This window comes from Passer domesticus, chromosome 3, assembly GCF_036417665.1.
Source record: "Passer domesticus isolate bPasDom1 chromosome 3, bPasDom1.hap1, whole genome shotgun sequence".
Classification (NCBI taxonomy): Eukaryota; Metazoa; Chordata; class Aves; order Passeriformes; family Passeridae; genus Passer; species Passer domesticus.
The window spans coordinates 3,529,471-3,543,348 of NC_087476.1; the positions used below are offsets into that span (position 1 = coordinate 3,529,471).

Below are 13,878 nucleotides of genomic sequence, written 5' to 3' on the forward strand. Positions count from 1 at the left end.
CGGCCAAGAACATTGGGCCGTCGTGCTGCGTTTCCTTAGAACCAGGTCGCTACAACAGTTCCCCAAAGGGAGAAAACTGCTATTATGTATAATATTATTTAGTGGGATCAGGCAAAACAGGATCCCACAGATCCCCATCATAACACATTCAAAAGTTGAAGATATTCCCTTATTTTCTGCCGACTTCAGCTATTACAAGAATATGGAAATAAATAAGAGCAAAACCAGCCCTCGACCAAATTACTTCATGTGCATAAGACTTGTATAAATATAAATATATATATATAACTTCAACTCCCTCTCCTGATAGATACTTTCAAACCTAAATATGGCTGTTAATTCTCACAGCAGTAAGCAATAAGGACTCTGGAACCCATATTTTTGGGTGAGAAGCACCCAGATTAAGCTTCGACTTCTGATTTGCAGTATAAGGAGATATAAATGGAAGCATCCCTCATTCCCTCAAACTTTTCTCTGTGGCAGATTTGCTACATATGATTAAAAAGATTAAAAAAAATCCCCTGAAACCCAAGACAACAGAGAAGTAAACAAATTATTTCATCTTATTGCTTATATAGAAGTGTAGGTGAACCAGTAAGGGGGCAGACGAGTCATCTGTTTTGATACAAAACCAACCCAAACTTGTTTGATGAGACATTCGGGTGGGAGAAGGCAGCAGTTGAGGATTTCAGCGTTGGCACGTGGAGTAAAAGAAGCAGCTGCTTGGGCAAGAGATGACACAATGACAATACCCTGCTGGCACTGCCCCCAAACTCCTTGGTGCAGCTGTGGCCACCTGTGCCCAGCCCAGGAAGGGTGAATTCCAGCTGCAGGGAAGAGCTAGGTGTTGATCAGAGCTCAGGACAATCTGTCTTTTCTCCTGTGGACCGAAAGAATTTGGCTTGTTTAGTTTAGCTAAAAAATGAGGCTGGAGAAGGAATATGTTTTCCTGCCTATAAATACATCCTGGAAAATAAATGCGAGCGGAGGGAAAGGCGTTGGGACACTGAAGGGCAACGGTGGAAAAGTAAATGAGTAGGAACTGGCCATGAATATTTTTAGCCTGGAAATCGGAAGATCTTTCCAGTAGGAGTATCGGAGACTGAAATAAAGAAGTAACTCATTTAACACATCACTTCCTGATTTTATCAAGAAAAAAAGGCATACCAGTGTGGAGGGATAAACAGCTGGCATGGAAGCCCTTTAAAGGTCTTCCATCCCGGATCATCTCTCCTTGGAAAGATCCTGTCCATTTTGATGCACGGTACGCTACGTTCCTTCCTGCACCAGGGGATGAGTCATGGCTACATGACTCCGTGGGTGGCCAGAAGTGATATCTCCACCACTTACATCTTAATTCCTGATTATCCCATGATGTTCTCCAGCTCCTGCTCCCTCACTTAGCACACAGCAGAGATGTACCCATGTCCCAGTCTCCCCACAACCCCCTGATGTCCCTGTTTCCCACAGCTGCTGCTGTGGGGTTGCTTTGCCCAAGGACATTGGGATGATGTTTTGCCCCTTTAGTCCACAAGAGCTCCCATTCCTTTGTAGTCCTGGCCCTCACAGAGAGCCAGAAGTCATTGCTCAGCGCCTGTTTCTTTTATTAGCCGACACTCTGTATTTTTAGGAATTTTTGGAAGTTGTGAGTGTCAATCACACCCATGATGAGATCTCTCAACTCATATTTTTGAGAGGAGAAAGCTTTTCTTGGCACTCAGCAGCATCCCACACTTCCATCACGCTGGAGGCGCTTGTGTCCGGAGGTTTGGGTAAACTCTGGGTGACCCCAAGATCTGCAAGTATTTATAAAACATGTTTAGCCAGGGTTTTCCTTCACAGCTCTGGGAGCTGATTTGTCTGTGCCTTGCATTTCGTGTTCCTGCTGTTCTCCAGGAGCACCAGGGAGGCACTGGGAAGGGGAGGAGAGTTCGATGCTCCAGCAGCACCCCGGCATGGGATCACAACCTCCTTGTGCTGCTTGGTTAAAGGCTTTTTTCATCCTGATCAATACCATAATTGAGCTGTGTGGTCTTCCTTCTTCCAGGCATTTATTCAGATCGGGGGAACAAACACTAAATATAGAGAGGTATGTAAGCTAGAATCAGAGTTGTGTAAATCTGGAGCTACCTCATTTAAATATCTGGGGGATGGATCCAGCTGAGTGTTTGGTGTACATGGGGTACAGATAATTACAATTAATGGGGATTTACTTTAAGCAAAGTAGGTCAGAAAAAAATGACATCTTATTGTGTCATTAGTTTCCATCAATTACTTCCATGTTGTTTGCTCAGTTCCCAAGTCAAACGAGTGTGGGCTGACAGCCTCGCAAGCTCAACTTGGTATTGTCTCTAAAAATCAAACTGCATTATTTCTGCCTCATGCATCATCACTAACAATAAAGCATCCACTGCTGGAATATAGCAGGTGGCTTTGTTATTCATGCATGAGGCAGAAAAAGCTCCAACTTCCATTGCCACAACGTTCCTGTGTCTGCAGGATCAAAAGTTGAATGTGTTGGTAAACTGAGTAGTTATTGTGTGAGCTTGACTTAGAAGACTCACTTAGGCCAGTCCTTCTGCTGATTAACTTTGTTAATTTCTGTTAACCTCTTTGAATGCTACATGTATATACCAGGGGGAGATCAACAGGATGGTGCTTTTGCTGCCACTTGTCTCCCTCTGGCAGCACTGTCATAGAATTGTGGAATCATGGAATGGTTTGGGTTGGAAATGATTTCTTAAAGCTCTTTCTGTTCCAGTGCCCTGCCATGGGCAGGGACACCTTCCACTATCCCAGGTTACTCCAAGCCCTGTCCAACCTGACCTTGGACACTTCCAGGGCTCCAGGGGCAGCCACATTTCCTCTGGGAAACCTGTGCCAGAGCCTCACCAGCCTCATTGTGAAATATTTATTTCTTGTATCTAATCTAAACTGACCCTCCTTCAGTTTTAAGCCATCAATTCTTGTCCTTTTTGTCCCCATCTGTCTTACAGGACCCCTTCAAGTACTAAAAGGCTGCAATAAGTTCTCCCAGGATCCTTCTCCAGGTGAACACCCCCAGCTCTCCCAGCCTGGCTCCAGAGCAGAGGGGCTCCAGCCCTTGGAGCAGCTCCATGGCCTCCTCTGGACTCTCTCCAGCAGCTCCATGTCCTTCTGCTATTGGCTCCAGGGCTGGGGCAGCTCTGCAGGTGGGGTCTCACCTGAGTTGGACAGAGGGGCAGAATCCCCCCTCCCCTGCTGCCCACTCTGGGGATCAACCCAGGGCATGGGGAGTTTCTGGGATGTGAGAGCACCCAGCTGGGGCATGTCCAGCTCCCACCCACCACTTTGTCACACTGGGCTCTCTAGGAAAGGTGCAGAAGGTCCCAAATGTTCCCTATTGAAAATCCAGTTCACAGCCATCATAAGAACTACCTCTAAAATAGTGTGAGGAATGTTTGGTGAACCTTTCCAATTCCAGCCCTTCTCTTTTGTATGAGGACTTCATTTTTGAGTTTCCAATTGAGTGGGAAATGATATTAGTGACTGCCAATAGTGTTAGCCCTTACTGATCATAAAATCATGGAATCACTGAATGTTTTGAGTAGGAAGGGACCTTAAAGACCATCTTGATCTATTCCCTGCCATGGGTTGGGAATCTCCCAATAGACCAGGTTGTTCAGAGCCTCATCCAGCCTGGACTTGAAACAACTGAATGTGGTTTATTCACACAACTGGACCAGGTGCTTCACTTCCAGTTCCTTACAAGTCCTTGAAACATGTTCATGTTGTCAGGTGTACATGAAAAAACCTAGATACCAATTCCCCACTAAATATGAAATTATATGAATCCCAAACTTGTGTCTATTGGACAGAAATGTTACATTTAAATCACTTTACACCTCCTGACAAATTTAAGAATTAGTATGGTCTTGATACGTGTGCATTAGCAAACTTCATCGTTCCTGTCATCTAGATCTTACCTGCGGTGACAGGGTTTATTCAGCTCTCCTCAGGCTCCCTTTAATCTCCTGAGAGCTGCAGCTGTTTTCATTTATTCCTGTGCATCAAAAGGAACCTGTCTGCTCTCTCTGCTTCCCCCAAAATGCCTTTGTGGGCATTTCAGTGCCATCAGCTGAACGAGTGACATTGGATGCCTGGTCCTGAGGCCACCTGGGGAGTGGGGCTGATTCCAGGATTTCCATCCTTCCTGCTTTTTCTGGAAGTACTCACATTTTTCCCATTAAACCAAGAATGGGATAATCCCCTGGAGGAGTGTCCTGCTCCTCGAGGAACTTGTTACACAGTAGGAAGGAGCAACATGACTTCATCAGGCAAGGAAGGTGGTGAGCAGTGCAGGGAACTGTGTTTCTCCCCTTGGAAAAGCATTAACAGCTCAGGCCTCCAGTTTGATGGACTCGCTCGGTGCTTTTCCAAGCTGGGATTTAGGAAAAGTGACTACACAGCATTTCCTACTTCCCCCCATGGGATTCCAGTGATTTAATTGGCTCTGAAGGGCAGGGATGTATCTTATAGAGTAGCTGGCTGCTGTTGTCACTGTGCCACGCTGCTCTTTAAAACTCAGTGAAAAATAAACTTATCAGGCAATTCTTCCCCTTCCAAGCTGGGTGAAGGTTGGCCCCTGTGCCAATGGGAAGTGTGGGTAACATCCAGTTTTTCTGTTCCTCTGGGTCACTAGAAAAGCCAATGTGGAGCCATGGACTGTGGGAGGAAGTGGAGCTGATTTCACACTTTAACTCAGGTAAGGTAAATTCCTTGTAAAATGATTCCCCTTCCCACAGTCCCTGATGCTTGTTTTTTTCTTATAACTGATAATCACTGAATCACTGAATCACTGAATGGTTTGGGTTGGAAGGGACCTGAAAGATGATTTAGTTTCATCCCCTGCCATGAGCAGGGACACTTTCCTCTATCCCAGATTGCTCCAAGCCCTATCCAACCCGGGCTTGGACTCTTCCAGGGATCCTGGGGCAGCCACAGCTTCTCTGGGCACCCTGTGCCAGGGCCTCACCATCCTCACAGGCAACAATTCCTTCTCAATATCCCATCCATCCCTGCCCTCTGGCAGTGGGAAGCCATTCCCTGTGTCCTCTCCCTCCATCCCTTGTCCCAAGTCCCTCTCCAGCTCTCCTGGAGCCCCTTTAGGCCCTGGAAGGGGCTCTGAGCTCTCCCTGGAGTCTTCTCTCTTCCAGGTGAACACCCTCAGCTGTCCCAGCCTGGCTCCAGAGCAGAAAGAACCTTCAGAGCATCCCCATAGCATCCTCTGCACTCAGTCCAACAGGTCCATGTGCTTCTTATGTTGGAAGCCCCAGAGCTGGAAGCAGCACCTCAAGTGAGGCCTCATGATGCTGTAAACCTCCCCCAAACCTCTGAATGTAACAGAATATTTTTCTGGTATTTAACACTGTCACCACAGAATTGTTAATTAAATGCATGACCTTTTATATCAACCCAAATTTAGACAGGATGGTGCACAAATCTGAACGTACCTGGGTTTCCCCCTGGAAAAAAGTCATGGAAAAGGTGACTGGCAGCTTCTTCCATTTCCCTCTGGCTGAAACATCAGCCCAAGCATTGCCTCTTTCCATTGTGGGCTGCTACTCCTTGGTGTCTTTACTTCTTCTCTTGGTCCTTCCTCTAGATGAAGTACTGCAGAGAAATCACCTCCTCCTGATTCCCTGCTGATCATCTGAGATCCTCTATGGCCCATTTTCCTAAAGCTCTGTCCACACCAGGTCTTCTTGCTTTTCTCTCCTTTTTCATCCTGAGGGCAGAATTTCCATTTAATTCCTGTTGTTTATGGTGTGAACCTTGGAGTTGTGCTGTGCAGGGCCAGGTGTTGGATTTTGATGAACCTTGTGGGTCCCTTGCTGTTGTAGCCATCTCTGGATGTTCTTTAATTCTGTGTTGGTGACACCTTTGCAGCCCTTCTCCCCATGCATCACAAAGGATTCTGATTTTTGTGTCCTTTTGCACTCAGTAAATCTTTTCCCCTGCCTTGGCTCTACTTCAACCACCTTTTGTCACACTTTGGTCCTGAGGGGGAACGCAGAGTCTCAGAAAGATTTGGGTCAGAAAGGACCTTAAAAATCATCTAATTCCAGTCCCTTACCAGGGATCTTCCCATCCCATGACTTTGTCCTCTCCTAGGTCAGCTTCTCTTGGCAGGAACAGGCTCCAGTTTCAGGCAACAGCACAGAATTTTTACCTGTTTGGGGGAAATCCATTCACCTGCCTGTGTCATTTGGCATTAAGTGTAAGGAGATGGGGCACAAAGACTGTTTATTCCATAATGGTGCAAAAATCTTTTTTGTAGGAAAACAAACACTCTCTTTCTCTTTCTTTCTTTCTTTCTTTCTTTCTTTCTTTCTTTCTTTCTTTCTTTCTTTCTTTCTTTCTTTCTTTCTTTCTTTCTTTCTTTCTTTCTTTCTTTCTTTCTTTCTTTCTTTCTTTTCTCTTTCTTTCTTTCTTTCTTTCTTTCTTTCTTTCTTTCTTTCTTTCTTTCTTTCTTTCTTTCTTTCTTTCTTTCTTTCTTTCTTTCTTTTCTTTCTTTCTTTCTTTCTTTCTTTCTTTCTTTTCTTTCTTTTTCTCCCACCATATTAAAAGCATCACCAATCCCTCTTGTGTGTTTTTAAATGCTTTTCATTAATTTGGCTTTGCACAGGTCATTTAATAACTCAGGGGACAAATGAGATTTGCCCAGCTTGAAATGGATGCTGGAAGTCTCTCATCTCTATGGCAAAAATTATCACGTGGCTGTTTCAAACAACATCTCAGAATTAAGTCTGGCTATTCTGAAGTCCTGGTTCAGGCACACTCTGTGCTTTCTGATGTGTGCAATCACCAGCATTTCCAGCTTTGCCAAGTGCTCTTATCAATTCTTCCATCTGCCAGCACACACAATATTTCTGAATCTGTTAATTAAGGAACTGAAGTTTTGCCCTGAGACACCAGAGCAACTGGTTCAGTTTCTTAGCAGGGGAAACTGATGCCTGCCTTGTCCATAATTACCTGAATTGTTGAGAAAAAAAATTATTCTGCTTTCATGTTGATTCACTTTTGTAATTTCATTGCTGGGGCTAAGTGTGGCGCCCATTTAAATTATCTCCTGCTCTCATTTTACTCAAGACATGTTATTTGCTAACAAAGATTCAATATGGAAAAACTGGAAGGTGACAACTACCTCCTTCATCAATGCAAATGACAATAATCTGCTCTCCTCCACCGTGTAAATATAAACACTGAATCATCCCAGACAGAAATACCCTCCTGCATTTAGAAATATGAATGTGCAAAGGAGGCACCTGCTCTCATTTATGGAGTCATAAAACTCAAGTTACCCAGTGATTCCATGGCAAATCAATCAGGAGATCAGCAGCAGCGTGGACACAGACTAAAAGTGTCCCCAGTGTTTATTCCAAGAATATGGACATTCTTCACCCTTTGGTTACACTTGCACTTGGAAAGAGAAGATTAATTTTCCTTCTTGTCAAATTATTGGAATTATTTATTTTAAAAACCAGCCCATACAATTCCACTGTAATTTATTTTTTTCTAACAGCTCTTTGATATTATTAATAGCCTCTGTATAGCTTCTAAAGCAACATCAAGCCTTCCACAAGTGATCACCTCTTGCACTAAGTGCTGTTGGGTGTGCAGAGGCTTCTGCTGAAGATGATCTCAGGGTGATGCTCCTTTTGGTCAGAAACTCAACTGATGGAAAAGCACATGGAAATCTTTGCCATCAGACTTCCAGATGTTCAGTTCTGTAGCTGACAGTACTGGAGTTCAACCATAAAATTCCAGAGTTTTTTGGATTGGAGTGGAACATAAAGATCATCCCCTTCTACTCCCTGCCATGGGCAGGGACACCTTCCACCATCCCAGGGTTCTACAAGCCCTGTCCAACCTGGTCTTGGACACTTTCAGGGATCTAGGGGCAGCCACAGCTTCTCTGGGCACCCTGTGCCAGGGCCTCAGCACCTCTCAGGGAATAATTTTTTCCCAATATCCCATCTAATCCTGCCCTCCTACAGTTAAAGCCATTCCCTCTTGACCAACATTTGAAGATTATTATGACGGTTTGTGACTTTCAGAGGATCTGTTGACTGCAGCAACCTCTTTCCCTCCTGAATCTCCATGAATCCTCTCAGTGGCACTGGGCAAACTTCACCCAAAAGTGTATTTAACAGGAACATTTCAGACCTACAGCCCCCTGCCCTCTGTGACAGACCCTGCACAAGAGGAGCATCCCCAGGGCTCAAACTTTTCTCAGCCCCGCTTGGGTCTGTTGGAAGAACCCACAAGTGTGGGCACCTTTGTGGGGTCTGGGTCTGAAAGGTATTTTGGTAGATGTGAGGGCCCAGCTGTGGTGTAGAACATCTCTGAGGAGACAAGGATGGAAAACTTTTGTCAAAATTCTTGAACAAGAGGAGAAAACCCTGTCAGAAAATCTCCCAGGATGGGTTTGGCTGCATTGTGCCATAACCCAGCACAGCAGGGCACAGGGGCAGTTCCTGCTGAGTTACTTTTTGCATGAGAATATTAAACCCAAATGCATAAAATCATACTATCCTTCTTCTCAGAGACTGTATCATAGAATCACAAAATGGTTTGGTTGGAAAGGACCTTGAAAACCATCTCATTCCAACCCCCTGCTCTGGGCAGGGACACCTTCCACAGGAAGACAACACTTCACTCACCCTGCCGAAAATCCAAATTCTCCAAGCTCTGCTGGCTTCTCTTTTCATCCCTCCTCATGCTTTGAGCCATTCTTTTCTCCACAAGGATGGGTGTTTAGATGCTCGCCTTCTAATCAGCCACAATTATAGCCTTTCCCAGGATCTTCTGCTGCCAAATTGGAGGGGGAGAAAGAGAGAAAAGGTTTTAAAAAATAAGAGAGAGAGGCTAATGCTTGCAAAGACATATGTGTTTAGTGTTGTTGGCAGATTTGTAAACTTATTAGTGCCTCCACACACCATGTAATTAAGATCTACTGGTAATTAGTCAATAGTTAAAAATAGGGGTTGGTATTGTGCTGCTGAAAACGCCTACAAAATAATGTGTTCTCTGCTCTCAAGATGCAGTTAGTGTCTCCAAAAAATGTTAATTTTAAAAATATGTATTTGTTGCAGAAGCAGATTTTTCAGCAAAGGAGATTTCGGCGAGTTTGTGTGTGTGTGCATGTGTGCATCCAACCTATTTATCTTTCAACATTTCTGTGTGTTTGTGTGATGTCCAAAGAGCCTGACTGCATGTTTTGTCTTGGATAAAAATGTTAAGCTACAAAACTGCAGACTCGGCAGAGCCGTGGAGAGGGAACGGGAGCTGTTCTCATTTGTCGATTTCCATTGGAATAAACCTGCTCATCAAAGGAAATTGTTCAGAAATCCATGGGAATGGCAGATGTGCAGCACCATGGGGCAGATGTCTGCTGTTTGGAGAGCCGTGTGTGTATTTTCTAAATATTCAGGGATTACCTCAGTCTATGGATATAATCCTTTAGTAACCTGGAATGTCAAAGACAACACAAAAGCTCTAATGCCTTGTAGCAAACAATTTGGCCCAGCTGCCCTGGAAGAGCAGGTTAGAAGTCACTTGTCTTTATCCCATTAAAGACCCAAAAGAGGTGATGTGGTTTTTTAAGATTTCTTAACTCCTGCTGTATAATGTGCTCCAGAGCTGTGAGAGTTGCTGGTGATGTTCTGAAAGGACGTCTCATTTGGCTGTCATAAGCAATCTGCAGTGATTTGTTGTGCAGACAGGCATTTGTCTCAAGTAATCCAAAGGGCTTATTGTGATTGCTTGCTAGATCCAAGGAACGTAGAGTCGACTCGATGGGGGATTCATTTATTATGCTCCCAAACCTCTCCTAAATCTTTCCTTATGTCATGTCAATGGAATTGTCAGGCCACCCTCAGACACCAGCAATGCACTGGTGAGGGAGATTTACCTTTGCCAAGCAGAGTTGGTTGCTCTGTTGATAGAGCTGCTCCTGAAGTGCCTGTGGAGAGAGGAACTCTGGTCCAGGAAAGAAACTGGACTTTGTTTCGTGCTCTGGAGAGAAGCACCTGTTGTTGACCTTAAGAGGAAAAAACCCTACTCCAGACCCAGGCTAAAGCAGAAAAGACCAAGCCTGGGCCATCCTACCAAGCACAACAAAGTTATTTCATGGGGTGTTCATGATACCAAATGAGTTCATGGAGTCACAGAGTAATGGAATGGGTTGCGTTGGAAGGGACCTAAAAAACCACCTCATTGCAACCCCTTCCATGGGCAGAGACAGCTTCCACTATCCCAGCTTGCTCCAAGCCCCATCCAGCCTGGCCTTGGACACTGAGAGGAATCCAGGAGCAGCCACAGCTTCTCTGGGCAACCTGTGCCAGGGCCTCAGCACCCTTGCAGGGAAGAATCCCTTTCCAATATCACACCTAATCCTGTTCTCTGCCAGTGTGAAACCTTGTCCTCTCTCTCCAAGCCCTTGTAAATGCCGTTTCTCCAACTTTCCTGTTGGTTCCTGTTAGCCACTGGAAGGCCACAATTATGTCACCCCAAACCTTCTCTCTTCCAGGCTGAAAAGCCCTCACTCCCTCAACCTTTCCTCTCAGAAGAGGTGCCCCATCCTCTGGTCATTTTGGTGCCTCTTTGGACTCACTCCAGCCCATGTTCTTCCTGTGTTGGGGTCTCTCCTGAGAGGGGCAGAGGGGCCAGAATTCCCCCCATTCCCTGCTGCCCACACTGGGATCAGCCCAGGGCATGGGGGTTTCAGGGCCAGGGCATGTCCAGCTTCTCACTAGCACCCCCAAGTCCTTCTCCCAGGATTGTTCTTGATAGGTGACATCTGGAAAACCCTCTGAGCATCCCTGTTACCCAGACACCTGCCATTGTTGCCTTTGAGTTCACAGTAGGATTTATAGTAATGTTTCTTTGATGCTGAAAATTAATTTCAATTTCATTGTGTTCAACTGTGGCATTTATAGAGTGAGTTTTCTGCTAAAAAAACTGAGAAACTTACTTTCAAATAGCTTTTTCAGATATGAATGTGTCTTTTGAATCCTCTCACTGTTTCTCAAGTCCTCTTTCCCTGGTTAAGAGTGACAGGTAACCACCACTTGGCAAATAATTTGGGAACATCATAAAGTTCATTGAACAGAACTCATGAGTAGAACGATGTTCTATGATGATAACTAAAATGTATAGATGCATACTGGGGATGCAGTTTGCTTCAGATCAAACAAAATCACCCATTGGTAAGAAAATAATAACCCAAATTATAGAATCACAGAATTTGGGTTGGAAGGGATCTTAAAGATCATCTCATTCCATGAGCAGGGACACCTTCCTCTAGATGAATTTGCTCAAAGCGCCATCCTCAAAGCCCATCCCCAAATAAAGTGAAACCTTATTCCTTTGAATAAGGAGTGGCTTTAAAATTTCCCTTCTTTGGGAGCTGTGCCTGTCATCTGCAGCTTCACCTGGGAGAAGACACTGATAGGATGCATTTTGTCTCCTTGGAGTCTAATTGAAACTGTTGGAGGGATGAAGGAATTGTTGGAGCAGATAGGAATAATAAAGACACAGAAAATTAGAGATGGGCACTCTTAAGGGTGTGATTCCCCCCAGCCTTGTTTCCACAAGAAACTAGAAAAACATAAAAAAGACCTTTATTCCCTCAGCTCTTTTCTGCTTCACTTCTTCCATCTCTTTTATAAATCACCATTCCTAAATCTCACCATCCAGCCTGGGCTCGCTTGGGACTCAAACACATCCTGCAGCATCACCTTGGGGTAGGTGCACATTTCTCCTGGAGCAAATTTCCATTTACCAGCTGATCAGCCACCACTGGGGAGCACCAGCTGATCCCCTCTCATGCCAGAGCTTGGGAAGAAGTCATTGCATGAGAATTGCTGGGGTGTGAGGACCTCTGGGACACGCGGCTGCCGAGGCTGGACAGTGACAAACCTCTCCAGAGGGACTCGAGACATCTTCACAGCCTGCAAAATCCTGCAGGGCTCGAGGACTGGGAATAGGAAACAACTGCTGGTCTGCTCCAGAATGTGAACTAGGAAGAAAAGGCCATTTGAGGCAAACGGCAACGAGTTCGAGGAGTCCTCTGGGGTGAAAATGTGTGGGAAGTTGAATTATTAAAGACAAAGAAGTGTTTTCCTTGATCTTACTTTTCTTATAGGACCTAGCTAATGGCCAACAGTGGGGAGAAAATGTGAGGTGAATCCTTGATTTCACAGGATCATACGGGCTGGAAAAGTCTTCAAAGGGCATCACGTCCAAACTTGAGACCACTTTGTCAACTAAACCAGAGCATTCAGTGTCACTTCCAGCTGTTTCTTGAACACCTCCAGGGAAGGTGACTCTACCATCTCGCTGGGCAGCCTGTCCCAATTTTTAACACCCTATTTTGTAAAGAAAGTCTTCCTGAAGTGCAAAAACCTGAAGCAATCCTCTAATGCCCCTGGTGCACCCTGCTCCCCAGGAGGATGCACAGGACCAGGATGGCCCAGGGTGAGGAGAGGCTGGAGCAGCCCCCGTGCTCCTGTCCCTGCAATACACAGCCCATCAAGGTTTGCTGCCCAGTGACATCTTTTCTTCTCAGTTTGTAGTTTTGCTTTGAAAGGCAGTTCTGGTGACTCTGATTTGTGATGACAGTAACTTCAGTGGCATTTAAAGAGACTGGAAGGAAGAGATAAATAAGCTTGAAGATTGCTTAATAAAGCAGTGGAAGAATTGTTCTTCCCTGTGAGGTTCCTAGACACGAAGCCAGGTGTGGGATTTTGTCTCGTCTTGTTTTAGCCATGTAGAAGTTGGACATCTTCCTTGTCCAAGCAGATCCTTCAGAGTTTCTCTGGAGGATTTGGAGAGGATGCCAGCACAACTGGAAGGCAATTCCCTTCCCTGTTTTAGGCACATATTTTGGAACAGGAGGAAGCATGCTGTGGAGGTGCCCAGCCTTTCTCTGCTGACTGCACAGAAATTTAACTTTTAGAGGGATGAAGTTAGGCAAGGGCAATCCAGACCAAACAGAATGAGAAGAACCTTGTTGAGAGATAGATCCTTTGATTAGGTGACACTTTGAGTCTGGCTCCTTGGGTTGCCAAAGAGCCAGGAAAGGTGAGTTTCATCTTTGGGAAGTGTCACAAACTGCTCCTTGTGGCATCTCCCTTGGGAAACCCAGCCAGAACCAGAGACACCCACCTCCTGCTCTGCTCAGGGGATGGGCAGTGCAGGACAGAGGGAATCCCATGGAGGTGAAGCAAAGCTGGAGGACAGCAAGGACTCCTCAAAGAGAAGTGTGAGTAGCTCAGTTCTCTGCTGGTTAGGCTGATCAGAAGGGGCACGAGGGAGTCTGCAGCGCAAATGCTCAGGTTGAGTCTCAGAGAGGATAACAAGCTCTGGCATTTTTAGGGCAGAATGGAAAGAAGCTCTTAAGAAAAAAAAAAAAGAAAAAAAGAAGCTGAAACAGCAGCAAACAATAACTCTTGATCTAAATCTTAGAGATCACTGTAATTTCAGTGGGGCAACTGTCCAGACAAAGACTTCAAAACTGGGCCTGTTGAATGAGACCTACCTTGACCCAAAAAGTTCTTAATTGTCTTTCCACCACCAGCATAGATTGTGCAGGCTTGACTAGTCACTCTGCAGCACCTGTAATATTTCATCTTAAGAGATAAAAGAATTCCCATTCCTCTGAGACATTCCCATCCCTGTCTTGTTGCTGTGGACTCCCTATCCTGGAGAAGTTCAATACCAGGCTGGGCAAGGATCTGAGTGACCTGATTTAGTGGAAGGTGTCCCTGCCCATGGCAAAGGGTTGGAACTGAATGTTCTTTAAGGTCTCCCCCAACAGACAACATTCCATGA

At 45.2% G+C, this 13,878-nt stretch overlaps 1 protein-coding gene and 1 long non-coding RNA gene across 12 annotated transcripts in view; one reads left to right on the forward strand and one right to left on the reverse strand.

Moving 5' to 3' along the window:
- LOC135295818 (small basic protein 1-like) overlaps positions 1-13,878 on the forward strand; it is a 46,216-nt gene that overhangs the window by 10,689 nt on the left and 21,649 nt on the right. For 3 of the 7 annotated variants that reach the window (XR_010357887.1, XR_010357883.1, XR_010357882.1), the window contains exon 2: positions 4,682-4,744. The gene's annotated coding sequence lies outside the window, so the exon portion shown is untranslated. Of the gene's footprint in view, positions 1-2,995; positions 3,051-3,081; positions 3,192-4,681; positions 4,745-5,195; positions 5,501-13,878 lie in introns of those variants that run through there. The other 4 variants (XR_010357880.1, XR_010357886.1, XR_010357881.1 and 1 more) reach the window with 4 other exon arrangements.
- On the reverse strand, positions 1,597-13,827 carry LOC135295819 (uncharacterized). Of its 5 annotated transcripts, none has more exons than XR_010357890.1 (6): positions 13,586-13,725; positions 8,706-8,853; positions 6,116-6,211; positions 5,859-6,039; positions 5,493-5,767; positions 1,597-1,796 (listed from the first exon to the last, which is right to left on the reverse strand). It is a non-coding gene; the product is annotated as an uncharacterized LOC135295819 (long non-coding RNA). The 5 variants fall into 5 exon arrangements; XR_010357892.1 differs by lacking the exon at positions 1,597-1,796 and adding an exon at positions 3,232-5,317; XR_010357894.1 differs by lacking the exon at positions 5,859-6,039.